The sequence below is a fragment of the Elgaria multicarinata genome, chromosome 3 (assembly GCF_023053635.1).
Source record: "Elgaria multicarinata webbii isolate HBS135686 ecotype San Diego chromosome 3, rElgMul1.1.pri, whole genome shotgun sequence".
NCBI lineage: Eukaryota > Metazoa > Chordata > Lepidosauria > Squamata > Anguidae > Elgaria > Elgaria multicarinata.
Genome location: NC_086173.1, coordinates 92,293,635 through 92,317,422, shown reverse-complemented (window position 1 = coordinate 92,317,422; position 23,788 = coordinate 92,293,635). Strand labels below are relative to the sequence as shown.

At 41.7% G+C, this 23,788-nt stretch overlaps 2 protein-coding genes across 6 annotated transcripts in view; both read right to left on the bottom strand.

The window, feature by feature from the left end:
* The window catches only part of SAP30L (SAP30 like), a 315,105-nt gene that overhangs the window by 47,540 nt on the left and 243,777 nt on the right, over positions 1–23,788 (bottom strand). The gene's annotated exons all lie outside the window — the stretch shown is intronic.
* The window catches only part of LARP1 (La ribonucleoprotein 1, translational regulator), a 91,826-nt gene that overhangs the window by 47,312 nt on the left and 20,726 nt on the right, over positions 1–23,788 (bottom strand). Inside the window, exon 1 of one of the 5 annotated variants that reach the window (XM_063120914.1) lies at positions 22,367–22,398. The exons of the other annotated variants lie outside the window; for them this stretch is intronic. The gene's annotated coding sequence lies outside the window, so the exon portion shown is untranslated. Of the gene's footprint in view, positions 1–22,366; positions 22,399–23,788 lie in introns of those variants that run through there. 5 annotated transcript variants of the gene reach the window in all.

Below are 23,788 nucleotides of genomic sequence, written 5' to 3'. Positions count from 1 at the left end.
CTGAATAGAACCTCCCCTGGTCTCAACTAACAGGACCCCGTAGTTCGCATTCAGACATTCCAAGCTACCAAGAGATCCATGGTGGGTCAATATTGCCAAAGCTTACAAAGTTCAGCTTATTCTATTTTGTTGGAGGCCAAGATACAAAATCAAGGAAGAGTAAAGCTAGCGCTTTACTTTAAATAAATAAATAAATCCACTTTCAGTGTAACAGAAATCTACCTGTATCAACAAGGCACTTTCTCCCAAGAGGGCTAAATCTAAATTTCAATTTGGAACTGTAAGGCTTATCAGTTGAACTGGTTTTGGCAATCATCTCTTTCTGGGCAACAGCCTCACCCTAGACACACACTGATGACTTCAGGCACTCCATATTTGTTATGCAAATGTGAGGAAATGCATCCTTTTATAAACACAGCTCAGAACTGTTCACACCTTAATTTTCCTCAACCTTCTCCTTACTCTCAATTATAGCTAAAATCAAGAAATTTTGATTATCAAATCAAGAAATTTTGATTGCTATGTAACCATTTGAAAAGACATTATTTTAAATTGCAGTTGTTTCTCCTTCAGCTGCTATAAAATACAGTGGTCTTGTTCACATGTAATGACAACCCAGAATACAGGTTCAGTATGGGTTGTCGCTGAATTGTGTTTTTTTGTTGAAGCGTGGTTTTTCGTTGAAGCATGGGCTGTCATGCTAAATGGTTTAAGTATTGGTGGTTAAGCATGAAAAACTCAGGAAGAGAACCCATGGTTTGCTGTTGGGTTGTTAAACACAAACAACCTAGAGTTCATAACCCACAGCTAAACCACAGTGCAAGGTTTGCATGCAATGACAACTCACAATTCAACAACAACCCATACTCAACCCAAACTTTGGATTATTGTTATGTGTGAACCAGGTCAAGTTCTTTTAGGAATATTCAGGTTGCTTACCCGTAACTGTAGTTCTTCGAGTGGTCATCTATGCATTCACAGATATGGGGCTCTGCGCCCACACAGAGACCTAAACTGGAACCTCAAATAGCTAAATATAATGTTTTAGGCGGGAACCATCCCCCAGCGCTACTGCGCATGTGCACGCGGTTCCCGCCTATACCTCAGTTTACAGGAGTCCGACATTGTGGCCCCATAAACGTATGTACAAATAATAATAAAAAGTATATCAAAGAAACCTCCAAACACACCACCAAGAGGGGATGGTGGGTGGGTTGTATGAATGCATAGATGACCACTCAAAGAACTACAGTTACGGGTAAGCAACCTGAATTTCTTCTTCGTGGTCTCTATGCATCACACATATGGGAGATTAACAAGCTGACCTACCTGGAGGTGGGTTGGTGTGTCATCTTAGTATTTCAGAGAGGACTGCTCTTCCAAACGAACAATCCTGCCTTGCACAGACATCAAGGTTATAATGTCTGATAAACGTGGATGGGGTTGACCACATTGCTGCTTTGCATAAATCTTGTAGAGGGATACCCTTACGAAAAGCCACAGACGTTGCCACAGCCCTAGTAGGGCTGTCACAGTGCCAGCCAGCTGCAGGTTTGATAAGGAGTAGGCCATCTCAATAGTCTGAGTTATCCAGTGTGAAAACCGCTGACAGGAGACAGGGAGACCTTTACGGGGTTCCCCATAGCAAACAAAAAGTTGTTTTGTCTTCCTGAAGTTCTCAGTCCGTGCCTTATAGAAAACAAGAGCTCTTCTCACATCTAACAGGTGCAACATACAGTCCACTGGTGTTGTAGTATTAGGAAAGAAAGCAGGCAGTACAATATCCTGCATAGTGTGAAAAGCCGACACTACCTTAGAGAGAAAAGCTATGTCAGTACGGAGTACAACCTTATCTCTATGAAAGGTTAGGGAGGGAGGATCAACTCTCAGAGCCCTAAGCTCGCTTGCACGTCGCGCAGAAGTTATTGCCACAAGGAACGCGACCTTAAAGGACAATAGTCTTAGGTCGATAGTGGCCAATGGCTCAAATGGTTTCCTGGTCAGAGCATGCAGTACTACCGACAGGCTCCAAGCCGGGATTATATGTTTAGTTGTCGGTATCGAGTTTTTTAGACCCTGTAAAAACTTCTTCGTTACCGGGTGAGAGGAAGGTGAGAAGTTGTCGATGCCCCTATGTGACACCGAGATAGCTGCTAGATGGACCCTTATCAATGACAGTTTTAGATCCCACTGGTGCAAAGAAAGTAGGTACTCTAAGTTGTCAAAAATAGTGCAAGAGCCGGGTTGAAGGTTTTTGCTTTTGGAGAAAATAGAGAATCTCCTCCATTTGCTAGCGTATGATTTTCTAGTCGATGGTTTACGAGATGCTAGCAATATCTCATCGATTGTTAGTGAATTGTTGTGCCTGGACTGTGGGGAGTTATCCTCCACGCCGTCATTTTCAGTGTCGACAATTCTGGATGTCGAATCTTGCCTCCATCCCGAGTCAGTAGTGTCGGTATCGATGGGAGCTTTATGTAATTGCGGTTCGACACCCGTAAGACGTGGGAGAACCATGGTTGTCGAGGCCACCAAGGGGCTATCAAGATGCAGTCCGATTTGTCCATTTGGATCTTGGCTAGCACACGAGTTAGGAGTGGTAAGGGTGGAAACATGTAGAGCAGTATCCCCTTCCACGTCCTGGTGAATGCGTCCCCCAGAGACTTTCTTCCTCTGCCTGCTCTGCTGCAGAACTTGGGACATACCGTATTGGTTTCCGAAGCAAAAACATCAACCATTGGGAAACCCCAGTATCGAAAAAGATCTTCCCTGGTCCCAAGATCAAGTTCCCACTCGTGTTCGGTATGGAAGGATCTGCTTAAGAGATCTGCCACAGTGTTTTTCTTCCCTGCTACATGAATGGCAGTCAAGTGGATGTTTCTCCTTATGCACCAGTTCCAGATGCGTAGGGTTGATCTTGTCAGGGGATGAGATCTCGTGCCACCCTGCCTGTTGAGGCAGCAAACAACAGTGGTGTTGTCGATAGCAACGAGTATACTGTGTCTCTCTAGGATCAGTGCGAAAGCTTTCAACGCTCTCTCCACTGCTAGCAATTCAAGATTGTTGATCTGCTCGTTTTTCTGTGACCTGGACCATTGGCCCTGAACCCGGAGAGAGTCGCAGTGAGCGCCCCATCCTATTAAGGAGGCATCGGTAGCAACCGTCCTTGATGGTGTGGGGCTGTGAAAAGGAACTCCCCCCCAAGGAGGTTCTTGTCTAGCAACCACCACAGGAGGGATGACCGTACCGAAGGTGGTAGGGACAGTCGAGTTCATCGTGCATCAGTACGGAGATCGAAGGTCCTGAGAAACCAATTTTGAAGGATTCTCATCCGTAGCCTTGCAAACTTGATGACTGCAGTGGTTGCTGGCATTAATCCCAGTAGCCTCTGTATCATCCATGTGGTAGTGAAGTGTTGACCCCTGATATCGAGGACTAGTCTGCGTAGGACTATGGCTCTCGTTTTCGGGAGGTAGGCTCTCCCATCCATTGACAACAAGGTGACACCTATGAAATCTATCTTCATTTGAGGTGTTAGGATAGATTTTTCTAGATTTACCCATAGCCCCAAACTGTCGAGGACCTGCAAGGTAATGGCAATGTTCCCTTGTAGAGTAGCGCTGTCTTCTGCCACCAGTAGCCAGTCGTCGATGTAAGAGTATACAGAGATGGCTTGTTGTCTGAGGTATGCGCAGACTACCAACATGACCTTCATGAACCCTCGAGGGGCTGTTGTGAGTCTGAATGGGAGGACGGTGAATTGGAACAGCTGGTCCCCAACTAAAAAGCGGAGGAAAGGTTGACTTGACTCTCTGATGGAAATATGGAAGTAAGCGTCCTTCAGATCTATTACTGCAAACCAGACACCCTTGTGCAGTAGTTGTAGAACAGATGCCACCGTAATCATACGGAATTTCTTGGGAGTGATGAAGGTGTTCAGTTGCCTTAGGTCTAATATTGGTCGAAGACCCCCATCTTTTTTCGGGATGGTAAAGTAACGGGAATAAAACCCGATTGATCTGGGGAATTGGTACATAAGAGATAGCTCCTTTCTCGAGGAGAGTCTGTATCTCCTGGGAAAGTGGAATCGAAGGTGCCGTTATCTTTATTCCCGAAAAAGGAGGGGGTGTCGAACTCGATGCTGTATCCCTTGCGGATGATGGTAAGAACCCAAGAGTCCATGGTTATGACCTCCCATTGTTGGATGAATTGTTGAAGTCGTTTTCCAAATGGTGGCGAGTACGGGTAAGGGCAGTCAAAGGCGCTGCTTCTTCCCAAAGTCTGGTTGGCGACGGGTCTGCTGGTATCGAGGAAGGTAAGATAGCTTCCTTTGAAGCTGTTGCTGCTGCTGTCTAGGCTGCTTATCATACTGTAAGCACTGTTGTTGAGTATAGAGTTGTCTAGACCATCGTCTTGGTCTATATTGAATAGCTGGTGCCGAGAAGCCCATTCTTTTCGCTGTTGTAAAAGCTTTATGTTTGAGTCCGTTGCCTCATCTGTCTTGGAATTAAAAAGACCTTCACCATCGAAGGGTAAATTCTCAATACGTGTTCTAGTCCCATTGCTTAACCCTGCTGACCTGAGCCATGCATGCCTGCGTAAGGCTATAGAGCCCATCATAGCTTTAGAGTCACAGTCTGTCTGGTGTCTAGCAGTACTGAGTAGTTGCTTGACAATGGCCGATGCTTCCACTTGGAAGACTCTGGCTAACTCCCTTTTATCATCAGGTAAGTAATCACAGAGTGATCCGATTTTCTCCCACAGAAAAACTTGGTAGTGCGCCATAGTCGCCTGGTAGGTGGCAGCACGCAAATCTAGAGAAGTGAAATCTTACGGCCCAAAAAGTCTAACTTTCTTCCTTCTTTATCGACAGGTGCAGAATGAATCTTTTGAGATTTTCCCTGCGAGGATTCCACAACTATTGAATTTGGTTTTGGGTGCTGAAAAAGGAATTCAGCCCCCTTCTCTTGGATGCGATACATCGCCTCGTCGCTTAGAAGTTGGTGCAGTCGAGGAAGGTGCTTTCCAGGATATCTGCGCAGTCTGCAACAAGGTAGGTGGAAATGGTATAGCCACCGGAACATTAGTGTCGGTATGGAGCACGTCATATATAGGATCGTCTAGTCTCTCCAAGGGCTGTTGGGTTACGAGCCCTAATGATTGAGCCATTCTCAGAATGTGCTCAGAAAAATGCCCCATATTCTTGGACGGGGATGAGGGATCCTTAGAGTTTACCGCATCATCAGGTGATGGAATAGATGGAGTTGGTAAAACAGAGGAAATTGAATCTGACTGGTAATCATCCTCAGTGGACATAGAACGATGCTGCCCCTGTGGTGATGGTGGTAGAGGTTGAACCGTCTGATCTGATTGCAGAGGCGGCAGTACCGGTACGATCGCGGTACTCGGTACCGTGGCTGATTGTTCTTGGTACCGATGGGATGTCGGTGTCGGTGGTGGATATTGTTGTGGAGGTGCCATAGGGCCTGGAAGACTTCTTGATACCGGCGGAGGTTGAGCAAACTGGCTCTCTGTTGGCTGTCGGTATCGATAGTAATAGTCGTCTACTGGGAAGTAGGTATGCGGGCAGTAGTATTCCCAATCGCCCCATTCGTGACGTCTATAAGGGTCAGCGTAGCCTGAGTGTCTGTCCCAATCTGAGCGAGGTGAGTAAGATCACTGCTTGTAACTCATGGGTCTGGGTGACCTAGACCTGACTGGGGAAACTGGAGGCATATTTAGTTGTGATTGCCTATCAGGTTCTATAGCCGCTTGCTCACACGGAGGCACATCACGCTGTACCGATCTTGTTGGCGTCGAGTCTCTAATCTCACCCTCTGAGATCGATTCCAACGGTCTCGATAGCGAGGTCGGTACCGATGTTGGGCGACTCGGTACCATGGTGGTTGGTATCAACAAGCTGTGCGGCGAGGAAGATTTGTTAGAGTCCTTTCTCTTTTTCTGCAATTCAGCAGATTTTGGGGTCCGGGCTTTCTTAGATATCTTTTTAGCCACAGAACTCACAAAAGAGCGACCAGGCGTGAGGGGTATGCCCATCCTCTTTTCTGCCATGGTCATTTCTGAGATGACGAACGTTTGTACGCCAGAGCTCTGATCCTCATCGATACTCTGTTGCGTGAGAGTAATGGTCTTCTTTGGAATTGAGGGTTTGTCCATATCTTTCTGTTTAGGAGCGTCGGTAGCCTTGAGGGCTTTTCCCCACAAAATGGCTCTCAGTCGATCGGCCCGGTTTTTGCGCGTCTGCTTTGTAAAAGACATGCAATGGTGGCACGTCTCAACTTTATGTCCCTCGCCAAGACAAATTATGCAGAGCGAGTGGCTGTCAATCGGGGTGAGTTTAGCCCAGCAGCTAACACATTTCCTAAAAGGAGCTTTTACTGCCATAGGCCCAGCAGGCCCCAGCAACCCACGGATCGTGGCAAAATCGAAAGAAATAAATACTATTTATTTTATTTTTTTGATAGAAAGAAGAAAGAAGTCAGAGACAGGATAGCTAGGGTATCCTGTAGTTATCCAGGATAACTACAAATCTAAGGTAAGTATTAGAGAAAATTTCACAAAAAACGCTAAGAGGTCGGTTTCTAGGTCTAGCCACAATGGCGGACGACAAAGAACTGAGGTATAGGTGGGAACCGCGTGCACATGCACAGTAGCGCTGGGGGATGGTTCCCGCCTAAAACGTTATATTTAGCTATTTGAGGTTCCGGTTCAGGTCTCCGTGTGGGTGCAGAGCCCCATATGTGTGATGCATAGAGACCATGAAGAAGAACTTTCCGTATTGGCACAGAACCAGGTAACAAGAGTAATTTATAATAGCAGTGTGATTAAGTTATACTGAATTATTTCTCAAGATGTATTTAGTTAATTGGACATTCTTCATGTTAATCAGTTTAGGATAGTCTGGAAAGCAACACAATATTAAGTATCTGAACTGCAAAAATAAAAGTACATCTCTAATTGCAAACTAATAAAAAAATTAAAGTTATTTGATCCAATTACTCGTCTTCCCCTAAAGTTATGAACTAAGGTGTTCATTTGTGTTTATCCATACTAAACCTTTATCATTTGACAAGCTGGAGCAACAGTGAAGAAGACTGAGATAAGTCAGTAAATTCAAATGCATAGGAGTCCTATTTACACAAGGCTATATGGAACACCATTCAAATTAGGTAATTAATAGTAGAGTCTTGAATTAAGAGTATGATTGGTTTTGGCTTGGGTCTGGAAAATCTGGCCCAGTCCTGGATAATTTCCAGCCTTGCCTCAAAATTGGTGTTCAACCATTTTATTACGTGTAACATATCCAACCTAAAGTATAAGACAATGCGACTCAAGTGAGACTTGAGTAAATTTGCAGACCTCTGCACCATGGCATTGATTTGGCTTCAACTATACTGCATTACGGACCAGATAGTACCACAACATGGGAGAGGGAGTGAAACAGGCACATTAGCTTAGCACTGAACTTTGGCAAATACATACAAACTATCATATGTGCATCAACAAAATTTATCTATTGCTTTTTAACAAAATGCATGCAATTTTGTATAAATATCAAAGATTCTTGTGGCACCTTGAAGACCAACAAATGTATATATTAATTATTTAAAATTATTATTACAAATAACAGAATATGCCTGTGTATCCATTTCCCAAAGATTTAGAATCAGTTAACTTTCAGAAATCTCTTATTCCAGATTCATTGAAACTTTCCTTAAGGACAATATTTACAATAAAGATACAGACTTGAAATTAGCTGTTGTGGGTACAAGAAACTTTACTAAGGGGCTACCACTGCTCCACTGCAGATGAGTCTGGGTGTGCCATTGTACTACCATTTTGGTCAAAATGTATGAAGGAAATGCTGCATAAATTTGGTTTTTGTTCACATTTTGAGGCATGGAATTTGGAAATATGTACCACCACATTATACAGTACAGACAATAATAGCACTACTCTAATTCAATGTATCACATACATGGCACAGAATGTAGATCATGATACCAAGACACTGGATGGAAACAACACTTTTCATGAAATGGGTATAATTGCAGTCATGCATCACAAACTAGTGCCATGGGTATATGTAACCCTACAGCATGTAAGTACAGTTGGCTCTATTCCTATACACTTCGTTCAAAGGACCGTTCAACAGAACAAATTTAATGTCCTACCAGCAATTCCGACACCACATCATGGTATAGAGAATCTAGTGATTGTTGCGTTCTTGAAATCATACAACATCTGGCATGATGCAGGCTATAAATAAAGGACCATGCCCTGGCAAGTCTACTATTGTATATCTACAAAAATATAGATACAAGTGCAAAAAAGACATATATTTACTCAACTCTAACTTTTGTGGTCAAAGAAGCTTGGAGTCATAACATGGTCCCAATTTTAACCTTTGACCTCTGTGGTAAAAACCCAATTAATTGTACACAATGAACCTGAAACTATTTCACATAGAGATATTTTCTTTTGGATGCTTTGTTCGTTCATTTGATATCAGATCAGGACTACAGGAAGTCCTTGAGCTGGTTTACATGTCCAAAAGTGTTGCACATAAGCAATGGCACAAGCTGAAATGCATTGCCAGGGCACTTTAGGACTTCATGACTACTTCCTGAAGCAATTTAGACTGATGGTGACTGCTCCTATCTGCAGGGATAGTAGAACCATTAGGATCATCTGCCCCAGACGCTAATGGAATCCAATGGATTCCTGAATGCTCTCAAGGAGTTCCCAGACTGCATGAATTCGCTACCATGAGAGGTAGTAATGGCCACCAATTTGGATGGCTTTAAAGAGGGTTGGATAAATTCCTAGAAGAGAAGGCTATCAATGACCACTAATCCTGATGGCGGTGTGCTGCCTCCAGCGTCAGGGGCAATGGGCCTTTGAGCACCAGTTGCTGGGAGCATGGGGGGTGCTGTTGCACTGTGTCTTGCTTGGGGCTCCCTGGTTGACCACTATGTGAACAGAGGGCTGGACTAGATGGACCCTCTGATCCAGCATGGCTCTTATGTTCTTATGACAGTCACTTCTGTTGAAGCCCTAGTCTCATTGTGGAATAGAGAAATGACTCAGACAGCATCACTCCTATCTATCCCCTTTCACAGGCCAGAGCCTAGTCAGCTCTCTGGTTTTCCAGATAGATTAGGGTAATAAACAGACTATGAGATTACTAGAAAACAGGTGGCAGAAAGCTCAAAGTGAATACAACCTAATACAATTAAATCTCACTACTGAACCTATTCTGTGGTGGTAATATCATAAAGAAACATTACCTATTTGCTACTATCCCAACCTTGGGTGTGTTGCCCAGTTAAGATCTGAGTGGTTTCAGGGCCTCCTCCAACCCGGAATTCAAGAATCCTTGGAGGCCGGCTGTAACATGTTGACTGAAAATGCTAAAATCACTTATATATCTTCATCTAGATGCCACAATTATGGCACCTCAGTCTGAGGATGTTTCAAGAGACTGTTTGGTCTAGCACTGGGGAATAAATTTCAATTGTTGTGGCCGGAGGACATAAGCAAGGCACTTGGGTTGTGAGGCCTACTTCCTGTTTGCTGAGTCCCATAGCTAATTATTATAAATGGGATGGGTGAGCTCTCACCAGGGGTTTTTAACTTGGAAATTGCCTGAATCCTGTTGGTGGAAAAACCTGGAAGAACTCAGGGATACCTGAACAGCAAAATTCCTACACTACGCCATTTTATACTGCTTGACATGTTTAATGTGATCTTATATTTATATTATTCAGCAATCTGAAGGGCCAAATGATATTCTGAATTCCTCGATCTGAGGTCCCACCTCGGAAGAGTGCGACCCTCTCCTCCTCCTTGCAGCTGGAGTGGAGGTCAGGAACTCAACCTTGGAGAAGGGGGTGTTTTGGTGGGTGGGGAGGGGAGGAGACTGGAGAGGCCAGAACACAAGTTATCCTTAGGCTTCTCTAGCTTCCGTCCCTCCCCCTCCGAAGCGCCCCAACTAGATGGCAATAAAAGCCTGTCTACCAACAAATGCAGAGTGGGAGAACAGGGAGGCAAAGATCGCCTCTGCTGGGCTTTCCACCCTGCATAGGATGATCGTAAGCCTCCAAGTTTGGGGGCTTATGATCACTGAGGGTGCAACCATAGGATTGTACCCTCATTGTTTATTATTGTTTTAATATGCTGTAAACTCCTCTGGGATTAACTGCTAATGAACAGTACCCCTTTAAACCCATTAAAAGCAATATACACACAAATATATTGGGGGGAAATCTATGCATACATTTTAAACCAGCTAGTTACAGAGCAATCCTATGGGCCCTGGGGGACCATAGTATATGGTGGATCCCCCTCTTGAGGCCATAGACACTACTACTTGGGAGGAGGAATCCAATATTGGAATGTTCCCCTTTATCCTCCTGCTTGCAACCACTGCAGAATTCACCACAGCAGCCTTGGAAGAGCTTGGGAAGCGATGGTGGGTTGAGAAGGGAGGGAAGATGAGAGGCTAGGATCCTAAAGCCTCTCTGTTGCCCATGTCATTTACAAAAAGGCTCACAGCTGAAAATGAAAAGAAAAGGAGGACCTGGAGACAGTTTCACCTCTGTAATCCCTCTGCCCTGCTCAGATCCTCCTAGCAAAGCATAGGATAGTCAGACATTTCTGATCTTGGAGCCCTCAGTCAATCAAAATGCAATCCCTTAGAATTGCGTTCTTAATCAACTAAATCTTTTCTGGTCTTCAGGCTTTGCATTACCATTCAACATAAACAAACTCACCCCCACACCCGAAATCTCAGTGAACATTTCTTGCAAAACAAAATTTAAAACATGGTCCTGTTGTATAATTCTCCAGATGAAGAAAACTAAGGGTTAGATTACCAATTAATTATAGTAATTGTAATTATTATTTATCAATTTACAGTAACACTTCATGTATCTAATGAAGTGGAACCTGGTCCTCAAAAGCTTATGCGATAATAAATGTGTTAAGTCTTTAAGGTGCCAAAAGACTTTGTTGTTTTTGTTACAACAGACCAACACAGTGTTCACTGTGGAAATTAATTATTGTAAGGAGTACAATGCTTTATCAGTAACATACAACAGTGCATTAAGGTAAAAAGGGCTGGAGAGATTAATACAACATTTTGGAACAACCCATTTATACTGATAACTCTGCACATTTTTGCTGAGTCAGCCTATATCCCTAATCGCAGTGTAATACCATGTGGCACATCATAGCATTCAGCTTGTCTCTTTCCATACATAAATACCAGCTGCACCCAAGTGACCTATCTATGGGACAGAACCAGGACGCAAGCTTTGTTGTGCTGTTAGAAAATGCAACAAGGAGAAAAGGCTTGTAACAGCATTTATTTCCAACTGGAAATAGGTTGATTTAAGTATATGATGCAGAAGGATAATTTTATCTGGACGTTTGTGTTGTGTTATACACTCTCAGTACGTATATTTACTTTAAAACGTATCTCACACATACCTTCCCCCTTTCAATATATTTTAACTACCATTTTCATACTGTGTCACTCAGCTGGCATTTGCAGAAATCAAAACAATTACACACTATTCATTATGAGTCCAGATAGATAACATTCAGCCAGAGTAAACACATTGTATTACATGAAAATCTACATCAAAGCAGTCTGCCAGGGAGGCAGATCTAACGTCACCAATATAACAAGAATGGAGAAGTGTATTTCAGAGTCACAACGACAGACGAAAGTAATGCTGAGAACAAACTGATGTTGGCCAGTATCTTTCCAGTTACAAGTATTGTGATAGGCATAAAACTAGTGTATTTTTGACTCATGAAAGCAGCATCCAACTCAAAGGCTAATCAAGTGACACACAATACTAGCAGGGCACAAAATAATTGCGTAGTCAGGAATATTGCCACTCCCATTTTCCACAGAATAGTCTACCTTCCCTTTCCAAAGACAAACAATTCAGTCCCCTTCACACAGAGCTCCCATTTCCCTGTGATGCAAACCCATGCCAGTAGAGAGTGACTAATCACAAGCATGTGGATCGGGCCTGATTTTATGGGTCTTTTTCACCAGACCAGCACTCTGCTGGGAGGAAGAATAGCAATCAGATCAGGCAGATCTATGTGAGCACCTTGCAATAGCCACACACAGAGAGGGGAAGAGAGGCCAATGCACCAGGTGAGGTCATAGGTCAGTGGCAGGGCATATTCTTTGCATCTAGAAGGTCCCAAGTGCAATCCCCAGCATCTCTAGATAGGGCTGGAAAAACTCCCGCCTGAAATCTGGGAGAGCCACTGCCAGTCAGTATCAACAGTATAGGGCTAGGTGGATCAATGCTCTGACTCAGTAAAAGGCAACCTTCTATATTCTTACGAGTCTTTACATCACTGTGATGCAACTATTCCAAGGCTAAGTTGTCATTCAGAGGATGACAACAAGGGAGAGGGCCTTTTCAATGGTGGCCCTCCAATTACGTAGCTCCCCGATGAGGCTCACCTGGCACCAACATTGTTATCTTTTCAGTGCCAGGTCAAGACTTTTCTCTTCTCCCAGGCATTTAACACCATTTAACAACATATGCTAAGCTGCTTTTTTTAATGGACCCCAGAACTGTTGTTTAAATGGATACTGTTGTTTTATACTGTTGTTTTTATATTTTTGATGGTTTTAAATTTTGTATACTTTTTAATGTTCACTGTTTTTAACTTGTAAACCGCCCAGAGAGCTTCGACTATGGGGCGGTATATAAATTTACTAAATAAATAAATAAATGATGGGAACATATAAACCTGCACTATACTGAGTGTGAAGGCAGAGGTCTTTCCCAGCCCTGCTACAAGAGATGCATTTCATTATAGGTGCCTGGGACTGAAAAAGGGTTCAAGGTGACAAGTACATCCATTCTAAATGAATTTAAACCTCCCCTGCTTTCTTGGTTAAACATGTGATTATGCAAGAAGCATTTGTGAGGAATAATAAAACCTTAGAAAACCTCCTATAGGAAATTCAAAAGAAAATGGGCAAAGTGTTTGACATGCAACCAGAGGTCCTTTCGGAACAGAGCACACAGAACCCCAGCTTATCAGCATCTTTAAGCAAACACTAGCTTCAGGTGCCAACACACACTGTTGTGGCTTTCTCCTCCTTCTCAAACAGAATATTCTGACTTGTGCCTGCTCTTTTTAATGGTAACCAACTTAAAACTGTCTTGAACAGGTTATTTTGTGTTTTGAAGACCTTCCAATATGTTCCAACTTCAATGAAATCACCAGCCCCTCCCTCCCTCTCTCCCTCCCTTCGTGTGTGTGCGTGCATGTGTGTGAGAGTGAAAGAGATAAAGCATTAGAGAAACAGGACTGAGGGACCTGTAGCTCCCCAGATATTGTTAAGACTACAACTCCCCTCATGTCTTGACCATTGGACATGCTGGCTGTGGCTGACAGAAGTTGGACTCCAACAACATCGGAGAGTAAAAAATTCCCTACCCTTGGTCTAGAAGCTGCTTATGGCAATTCTGTCTCATTGCATGTTGGGTCATAGTATCCTGCCATGAGGAACAGACCTAGAGAAAATTAGACACCATAGCAAGGGTCGCCAATACAGCATTCTTGGGCAGCTCCAATGGTGCCCACAGAGCGCTCCACTGCCTACCCCCCTTCAAAAAACAAAAAAGTTCAATAAACACCTTGGAAAGTTAAGTTAGTCTCTTTTTTCTTTCCCTTTCTAACCTCTAGCCTCACTATTTCTTTTCCCTACCCCACCAACAATTTTAGCTCACTTTTGACTAGCCAGGCTCCCACAGGAGCCATTACATAACTAGCCATATCTTCTATGGAATCCATTGTGTGGTGGTGCCCACAGCAGTTTCTCAACTTCCTAAAAGTGCCCATGGATACGAAAAGGTCAAGGCCTAGGACATTCCCCGTTTTGAGGCTGTTTAAGGGAAATGTGTTTGCTTTAGTGTGTTTTATGTTTGAACTGCTGAATCTAAATCTGTCTCTACCTAAACCTAATCTGGCCTGAGGACGTTGCCCATCTGGCGTGAAGAGGCTTGGAGGTCCCTCCCCATGTCCCCACTCCCTAGCCTGGAAGCCACCAGAGGCTTCGGGAGGACACAGGAAGAAGGATCCCCTTCTAATTTTAAGTCACAGATTATTTCCAGTCCCAACCTTACTTTGTGCACTGGCAGGGGGAGCTGTGTGCTAAGTCATTCAATTGCCCCACATCATTTCCAATGGGGGAAAGCACGGTGTGGGGGAAGTCAGCCCCACCCTAATCGATGGAGAAATTTCAGACATCACTTTGGCCAGAGCACTTTGCCTGCCTCACAATCTCCCCAATGTGGGGAAGGCTGTTGAAGGTAATGTCAGAATTAGATGCTATTTCTGTAGTTCTAAACATTTCACTGTTCTAATTACAAAACAATACATACATTTCAGTTTTAATAATTGAGATTTAACAATTTGAGCAGCTATTTTGGATTTTTAAATTTCCATTGTCTCAGCATCACAGGGTCACAGATGGTTTATACATCTAAGTATGTGTCATTTAATGCTTTACAATTAACACATAACTTATTTTGTACAAATTTTGCACTGTTGGCCAAAATCAATTTTAATTGGGTCTCTTTTTCTAATTTTCCAATTTAGGCTTTTAAAAACCTCTGAGATAAGTGTGAGCCCTAAGTTTAGCCAGTTTTCAAAATTCCATCAAACCAGTTAAATAGTGTGGCTGGATGTTTAGGCTGGTATGCAGCTGGTGTGAGCCATCTTGGCTGCCACCCTTTGTTTTAGGGTCAAGGCTTATGTGTATTGCTTAGATACAGGCAAATTTGAATTCAATAGTTCAAACATAAAACATACTCAAACAAACACATTTCCCTTGAATAGCCTCGAAACCTGGGCAAATCTCCCAGACTAGGTAGGGTTAGAACAGCAGCAGTTGCTTAGGTAAGAGAAATATGTCTCTAAGTATTAGACTAGGTCAAGGATGAACAGGAATCAAGTCTAACCCTTTGAGAAATGGATGGTGAGCTGCAGAAACCCCAAATCATTACTTTACACATTTGGAGATAATAGCTCAGACTCTACTTCAAGTCCCCCCTGACATTCAGTTTTCTTGAGCAGTGAGAAGCAAAGAAGGCTTAACACCTGCATCATCTGCTGGGAACCACAGACCATAGACCATTTAATGGCAGCAATTGCCAATACATTACATGGCAGGGAATAGTGTACTTTAGTTATCTATCCCTACTTCTGTAACAGTTGCATGCTGCACTGAGATTTCCAGATACACAGATCAATATGAAAAGACTAAAGGTTAAGAAAACCAAGGTGTTACAGTTCCCGGGAATTGATTTCTGGTGCTGACTGGCTTAGCCGGATGGTTGAGATGACTCAACTCTATGAACTTCAGTTAAGAACTGTATCCTTAGTCTGAGAAGGAAAGGGAATTACACTGCCTCTGGAATCTATTGCCTGGACTACTTCTCTACGGCTCATGGTAAGACTGGACCTGACGAGACAATACATACATGGTAATGAGAAAAATCAGTTTTTGGCAAACATATATAATACCTTTTTTTCTTTTAAAGAATGTCATCATACAATCAGCCTCAAAAGCAACTTAATATCAAGTGCTGTTCAGATAAAAAGGCAGTGGGCAACATCTGGGGGTCATGGGGCCCATTGCCCAACCCACTGCAACCCACTGCAGGAATGCACCCAGGCACCAAATTTGCAGTGGCAAAAAAGGGAGTAATTTCACTTTAAAACAAGACATGCAGGAAGCTCACACCTTGTTTTAAAGCAGCTTTGGGAAGCACAATTCTGCTTCGAAACAAGGCGAAGCAATGCTTTGCTTGGAAGTAAAATTTAGCGGGGGGGCTCAAAAAAGACCAGGGGGGTTACATACAGCCCATGGACCACATGTTGCTCACCCATGAGCTAAAAGCTTCTGAATAGCTGACAAAATAATGACAAGAAAATTTTATTTCAAGGTCACTGCACTAATACCAATTTGACTGGAAGCTGGAGATGACCCAGTATTTTTCTGGTTTTTGCCTACATTTCTTCCTCGCCTCACCTCTTTTTTTTTAAGTATTGGGGAATCATACACATTTTTAACAAGGGTGTCTTAGAGCAACAGAAAAATGGAAACAATACATAAACTGATTACATTTTTTTAAAAGGCAAGCCCTGTATACCTAGCCCACAAAAATAGTATTCACATTCATCTTTCCATTCATCCTGTACAATATGAATCCCTGATTTTTCTTTGCAATCCCTCAGCAATTATATATACTAATTTGCAGACATAAATCTGACTGGCAGCATTGGAAAACACTAGAGAAAGGAACAAGTCTATTTCTTACAATCCCTTCCTCAGAATGCAATCATACTAAATGCCAATAAGATACACATTTATTTGCAAAACTGAAGAAGCTTGAAGGGTATTTCCAATCCAAACATTGGGACACACCTTTATTAGCCAAACCCCTGCAAACATAAGATTATAAAATTACTGTGCCTGTTAACAACTGTCACACTCCATCTAAATGAGCACTTCCTTTTCGACACGTCTTCTGTAACTAGAAAAGAAGTAGGGCAGCAGATGGCAACTGCCCATAGAGCTTCAGCTATAGGGCAGTATAAAAATGTAATCAATGAAATGAATGGAGAGAGAATTAAGAACTGCTCCTGAAAAGCATATGAAAAACTTTTAATAGGAGCCGTTTTAGAAGACCATAGGCAATTGTTGCCTAAGAGCCTCCAGTTCCTTTTGTTTTACTGGCGTCAATTGCAGCAATCTGATTGCATCAAGTTGGATCAGTTGCATTCCAGGCCTGGTAAGAGGCTTGCAAAAAACGAGACAGAGCCAGGACAACAAAGGGAAATGTTGGTGTTTTGGCTTTACATCCCTCTTTACTCCATACTTTTCAGCAAATAGTGAGTCACACCATGGACTTCTGTATTATTCAACCCTCTAACAAAATTAAGGTCCTCTTTGCACATACATGATTGTTCATTTGTTTTTAAAGTTATATGACACTTTCACATGGTGGATCCTACCCAAAGTGGATCACAATAGGAATAACAGCTTATACTTCTAGTGCTCTTCTGCTGCACTCCCCGGAACAACAGTGGCCCTGTTTAAAAACATTTGGGGGACAGGATCTTGCCAGCAGTCTAGATGGCTTATAGCTGGCTCCCTTGTTTCTTATTGAAGGAGGCACTGGCAAAGAGGAAACATGGCAACTAACTAATCTTTAAAGGAACAAGTACAGGTAAGCACATTATAACCTCCAAAAGTTTTGGAATGCAACTCTCATACTCCATTACCAGTGGCCATGCTGGTTGGGACTTATGGGAGTTGTAGTCTAAAGTGGTGGTTCGCGACCAAAAAGTGGTTCGCGAGATCAGCCCTGATGAGTCATGCCAAAGCTGTTGCCACCACATTGGGCAATCGTGAAAGTGGGTCCCATGTTACAAGTCTTCCCCCCATGTTACAAGTTGGCAGGTGTGTCTTGGATCTGGACCAGTTGAAGACCACTCGTCTGAAACATCCAAGTTGCCTATGCCTAACATAAAGGTTGGCTCAGACAACCCATACTAAGAAAATAAGACAAAAGAGCAAAATTTCCCATGCATGACAAATGCAAAGCCAAAGCAAGCTTCCACCCCATCCTCGTTTCAAGCTGGAAAGGGGGAGAATTGGCTCATAATGAATCCCCAAATCCAGCAGCTCAGAGAAAGTTCAATTTTTAATAGCCTTGCAGAAGCCCAAGACTAACAGCAACTTTGCTTTTAAGCTCTAGTCTGGTAGCCAGAGGTGATCAGGAATTGCATGCAGGTGAGTGAATATGCTGGCAGAGAAGGAATGAAGTGCTCTGTCCTTCCTTTACTCCAAACATAAAAACTAAATGGGCTGTACTCCCATCCTCTGCACTCTGCATAGTAATGCAGCTTTGTCCCTTCTCTGCCAGACCCAGCAAGCTAGTAAAAAGTGTTTTGCAGGTGAATAACTTTTGGAAGTGCATTTACAAGACTAGCTAACATGGATGCAAGTTCAATTAGAAGGCTATTTCCTTCACAATAGTTAAGTTCCACTCAATTGGTAGATCTATTTCGCAAATCTTAGTGTTTTTATTCTAATTTTTTTAATATGTAATTTCTCTCCTTCATTTCTGTTAGTTACATTTTTCATTAAAACTACTTACACGAAAAATGCTATGCTCTGTACTTGGAAAGAATACACAAATACAAGATATACATGTGCATGGCCCTTTAAAATTACTTTTAAGCAAGGCACAGACAGATTGCCAGAACTAACTTTAAGGTTGCCAGAATTAATTTTAAGGTTGCCAGCGCGCACCATTTTTCTGATCCCTCTATGTAAGGCCAAGCCATTTAAAGAAGTTTATAGTTTAAAAATAACACTTTTGAAGGGCGGAATAAGAGATGACGGTAATTATCAACACACAATCTGAAGCTTCTAAACAGTCTTAAAAAGTGCAGCCCCACAGAGTACGATGTGGTAGTTTAGGCTTGAGGAAAGGCAGTTTAGAATAATAGTCACTAGGGCCACATTTAGAGAGGGCCTTCTTGGTGGTGCCCCCATTTATGAACGATTTCCTTGATGAGGCCCGTCTGGCACCAAGTTGTCTGGCGTCAACTTTTCGGCACCAAGTTAAGATTGCCCTCTTCTCTCAGGCAATTGGTAGTATATAAGAAGTCTTTTTGATCAGGTCCTGTATTGTCTCTGGCTGATTATTTTAGATATATGATTGCTGTGCTATTTTATTATGTGAATGGTATTTATACTTTATATAATGTATTTTGATAGATTTTTTATTTTTGTGAACTGCTCAGAGAGCTTCAATATAGAAATGTAATAAATGAATTAATCCATCTAAATCTCCATTAGGCCCTATGATAGATGACTTTGTTAATTTAAGGACATTTCCAAGTTTTCCTTTGAGGAAAATATGTATATGAAGTTTAAAATGCAGTAGCCAGGAATAAAGTACTGATTTACAATGAGATTAAAAATAGATGGTTTGAATATTTTCAAATTAGAGCTGTTTTATCTGAGATATCCAAAAACAGCTATTTAAAATATACGATTTAGGGGGAAATGTTAATGGACACAGAAAAACATCGTCTAAGACCTATAAAATAGTTAACATTTGAGTATGAAATGGAGCAACTGAAAGACTTTATGAAAAAATAGGCACAAGATGTCAAAGATAATATCAAAATGGAAACCTGGGGAAATTTATGGTCAACTTCTGCCTATGAATGATCAGATAAAAATCCTACCAAATGTCAGTGAAGTAATGTGTTACACCAGAGTCAGAAAACATTAAATTAGTAATTTTGTGTAACTTTCAATTATAAACTAACTGTTACTGATTAGTTCTCTTCCTTTCCAGCTTGTTTGTATATATTTTTTCTACAGAGAGATATGCAAGCAATTATCTAACATACGGAATATCTGACAAAATATCCCACCGCGTTTTCTCCTGCCAAAGTGCATCCTTTTATATTCCCTCTCCACCCGCCACCTCCCTTAACCATATTAATGTTTAAATGAGAGAGAAAAGAAAGGCCAATGCAGTTTTAGGAAACAGCTGAAGGAAGCAGGAAAATCAATTTTAAGAAGTTAGGGTAAGGAGGTTATGGCCATACTTTGAAAGTGAATTTACCTGTGAGTAAACAAAGTGACATAAGTGAAACAGGTAATAGTTAAAATGCAATCGTTGCAGACAGGCCTTGTACCCATAATAAAAAAGTGCTGAATGATCTGGAAGCAAAAGGTTGAAAAGGTTTCTTCCAGCAAATATGACTGATTCTACATATACATGCACTCTGATAATATACAAAAATAAAAAGGTCACAGCTGCTTTTTCTCCCAGCTACTTATCTGAACCTAAAGGAACGGGACATTCCCTATCTTAGCTCCCACCCCTCCCAATAAGACCTTGCAAATTGGATAAGTAGCAAAATCCTTCTAGCCTGTGCCACAAGACCAAGTGCCCTCTGTCAATGCGGGGGGTTGTAAAGCCTCAGAGAAAGTATAAGATGGATTAAGAATGAACAAGAGAAAAGTAATGTCCAATTACCAACCCTTTGAAGCAGCTGGTGACCCAGTTCCTGTGCTCTGCCTTTTAATCATCAGTAAGCCTGAAGTGATACCGTTGGACATCCAGAGCCATCCAGGGGGACTGGCATGCAGCTGCACCAAAGGGAGATGATGCCTAGAAGCTGAAATGCTGCCTTACTGCTCGTCTGCCAAGAAACCCTGTCCTCTGTTGGCACTACAGTATAAAGGAAGGCAACAGCTCTAGCAGACAGTTTAAATTAAGCCTCTCGTCAGCCATACCAGTTAAAAAGTAGGCACTGCAATGAAACAAGGAAACATATTTTTGGCTTACACAATTCTTGATGGCAAATGAAGGGGGGGAAATCAATACTGTACAAGCCAGTTATTTGCACTTTATGACAGCCCTCTTTGGCTATTGTGCCTGGTCACAAGCCCTACAGTGTTTTCTCATATTCCTTCTCTTGCATCTATAAGGCAAGGGTAGAAAGAGAGCGTCAAACCAGCCCATGACATGCCCAACACAACAATCCAGTTATTTGTTTCAGAGTGGCTTGTTATGATCTCTGAACCCAGCGCAGTTTCCTCAGTGTGGTTTGTTAACCACACACAAGCCACCCTGAGAACCCATGGCTTGGCTTGGGTTTTTCAGTGTGTCTTATCATGGCTTATCACGTTGTGCAAAACCAGCAGAGTGGCTTATGCATGGCTTGTTGGAAAGGTCTACAAGCCACCTAACAAAACCAGTAAAAAAAAACCAGTTGCTCCTTGAGATCCCACTAGCACCACCGCCATCTGCCTGTTCTCCAATCCATCATCGCCTCCCAAGACAGCAATACCTTTTTATATTTTTACCCTTGGGGAGATTTGAGCATACTTTTAGCAAGATTTGCACAAATTTGCAGTAATGACTGTGTTTATTCACAGTAATGATTGTACTTTAACAAATTTGCACAAATCTCTCCAAAAGTCTTTTTCAAAATTACATTTTCGAAAAACTCAGCAAAGATGGGGAAATGGGTTAAATATGTGCAAATCTGCCCAAAGGTGGGGAAAATAACATTAAATATGTGCAAATCTTCCCAAAAGTGGAAACAAATTTCTACAGAATAAACTTTACTCTGCTAATGAACATATTTGCAAAGGGCCATGGGATAAATGCCCAGAACAGAGAGGAATACCAAGGGGGAAACAAACCACAACAAGCCACAGAACACCTGATGATCTCTTTGGACTAATGTAGGTTAGTGAGTGAGCACTGTAGCTTATTTTTAGAGTAGCTTATCGTGACATGAGAACCAGCCATATGTTAAAACGTTCAACAGCACAGTAGCAGTTTCAGTACTAACTGGTTGCACATGAAGTAACTGCAGTAGCTTATGTCAAAAGTCACTGTCATATCATGTACTGGTTCCACCAAATGTTTCCCCCCACATATTAACAGGATAGCAAATACTCTAGAATACTGAATCATGTAATAAATGTAACAAATTTAATATCCATTCAAGGACAAGCTTCCACACAATAGCTTACTGAAGAGAAAATAACTTCTAAAAAAACCTAGTTCAACCTTTGAAAATTTGGGATTTACAAATAAAGCTGTATGTCATTCAACGGGGCTGTTCATGTGACACAATAGGCCACTGTGGGTTATTTAACCGATAGTGAGGCTGCAGAATGTGCAGCTGCCATTTTGAATATGCAATCCCCACATAAACTACACTTGCTGGGTTTGCTCGACACAATTCCCAAGAGGGAGTTGCATAAGCAACCTGACACCCATGGGTGCCACAGCTCATCATGGGTTAAATCATACATGACAAGCTGTGGCATGTTATTCAAATCCAGTGAACATAAGTTATCAAAACTATAATGTTAAAGTTTAGCAAATTCTAGAAAGAGATTCATAGCCTGTAATCTGACATGTCACACCTGAAGAGTTCAACAAGCTTCACGCAATGTAAAATTAAATGATTATATGTTTTGGCTGAGACTGGAGAAAGAGCAATGCCTGACTTTTGTTCAGATATTATAGCATTAGTCATTTTGGAGAGACTGGAATAAATGCAAAATAGGATTCACCTAGTAACTTCTATTCTACCTAGGAGCTGAATGAAGCTAAGAATTATCTTATGCAAGAATAGAATAAATTGAAATGGCAGAAACACATATTGGGGGAAGGGGAATGAAGCAAGAAATGCTTTTTGTGGGACACAAACACCACTTCATGTTATGTTTGCTCACCTATTCCACAGATATTCTGGACCAAATTATTTCTTCTGTGACCTAGGTTTAACACAAATATTTAAATGTAGATTTCAGCTATTATTTTTGTTTCTCTCACTTTTTGGTTAAAACCAGAATCAAAACTTACTTTAGTCAGTATTAATTCCTTGGAACTACCTGCTTCTTTTGACGCTTCTGAAAAATGCTGAGAAAATGTAGTACCTCTCTCCAAAACATACAAAAATACTTCTTAGGCATTCTACCTATCACTGGTAAGGCTGAATTATTAATATTCTCCAAGGAAGTGTCATTACTCTAGCCATAGTAGGCAACTTATACAAGATAATTCAGAACAGCCCTGTAATTAAGTGCTGACTTTATTTATTTATTTATTGCATTTTTATACCGCCCAATAGCCAAAGCTCCCTGGGTGGTTCACAAAAATTAAAACCATTCAGTATAAAACAAACAGTATAAAACATGATATAAAATACAATATAAAAGCACTATCAGGATAAAATCAGCAGCAGTGCAGTAATACAAATTTAAATTACAAATTTAAAACAGCAAAGTTAAAATTAAATTTATAGACTGTTAAAATGCTGAGAGAATAAAAAGGTCTTCACACTTTCCACTTGATCATGTATGGCAAGTAAAAATGGCCTCTAGCCACCAAGGCTGCCTCTGCCCCCAAACTAGAAGGATTGAGTACATTCACAAAACCACTGTTCTGAAGGAAAAACTACACCCACACACTCTCCTCTAGCAGACACAGAAGAGCACCCATAATACTCATGGATGTGACCCTAGCCTACTCCGGGTAGCCTTGGCTGCTGCAGGTGCACACTCTCTCCCTCCTGGCAAAGTCGGCTTGCAAGTCTAAGTTGGAATGGGGTTGGCAAGCACACCTTCAATATATATTTCCAATGCTGTTTTGTTAAGCCTTTAGGATAGCAGCTCCTTCAAATTAAGGGTGAGAGTAGGTACTTGTTTTATGTAATTTTCTTAAAGGCATCATCATGGTTGGGCTATATTACATGGCAAAATAATTATACATGTATCATCATCATTATTATTATTAGAAATAGAAAAAAATGCAATGTTGAGCTGGGCTCCTGCTAGATTCAAATTTTACAAGAGCACAGTACTATGAACATATTATTTCAACCAAGGTATTTGCCAATAAAACTCTGTATACTAGTTAATTCTACAGAAAAGTAAGCTGGAGAGATTTGATGCTGTCCTTTCCTTTCCAACTGTAGAATCACTGCTAAAACTATAAGATAGAGTGGCAGATAACCTGGTAGCCTCTAGGTTCTGATGAGTATGTTGGTCCCACAGAAAGAGGTGTATGTTAATATCATTATGGTACACAAGCTTTGGAGTTCCAACCAGTTTTCATCAGGCATTTCATTTCTTGTTAAGATTATTGTGGATGAA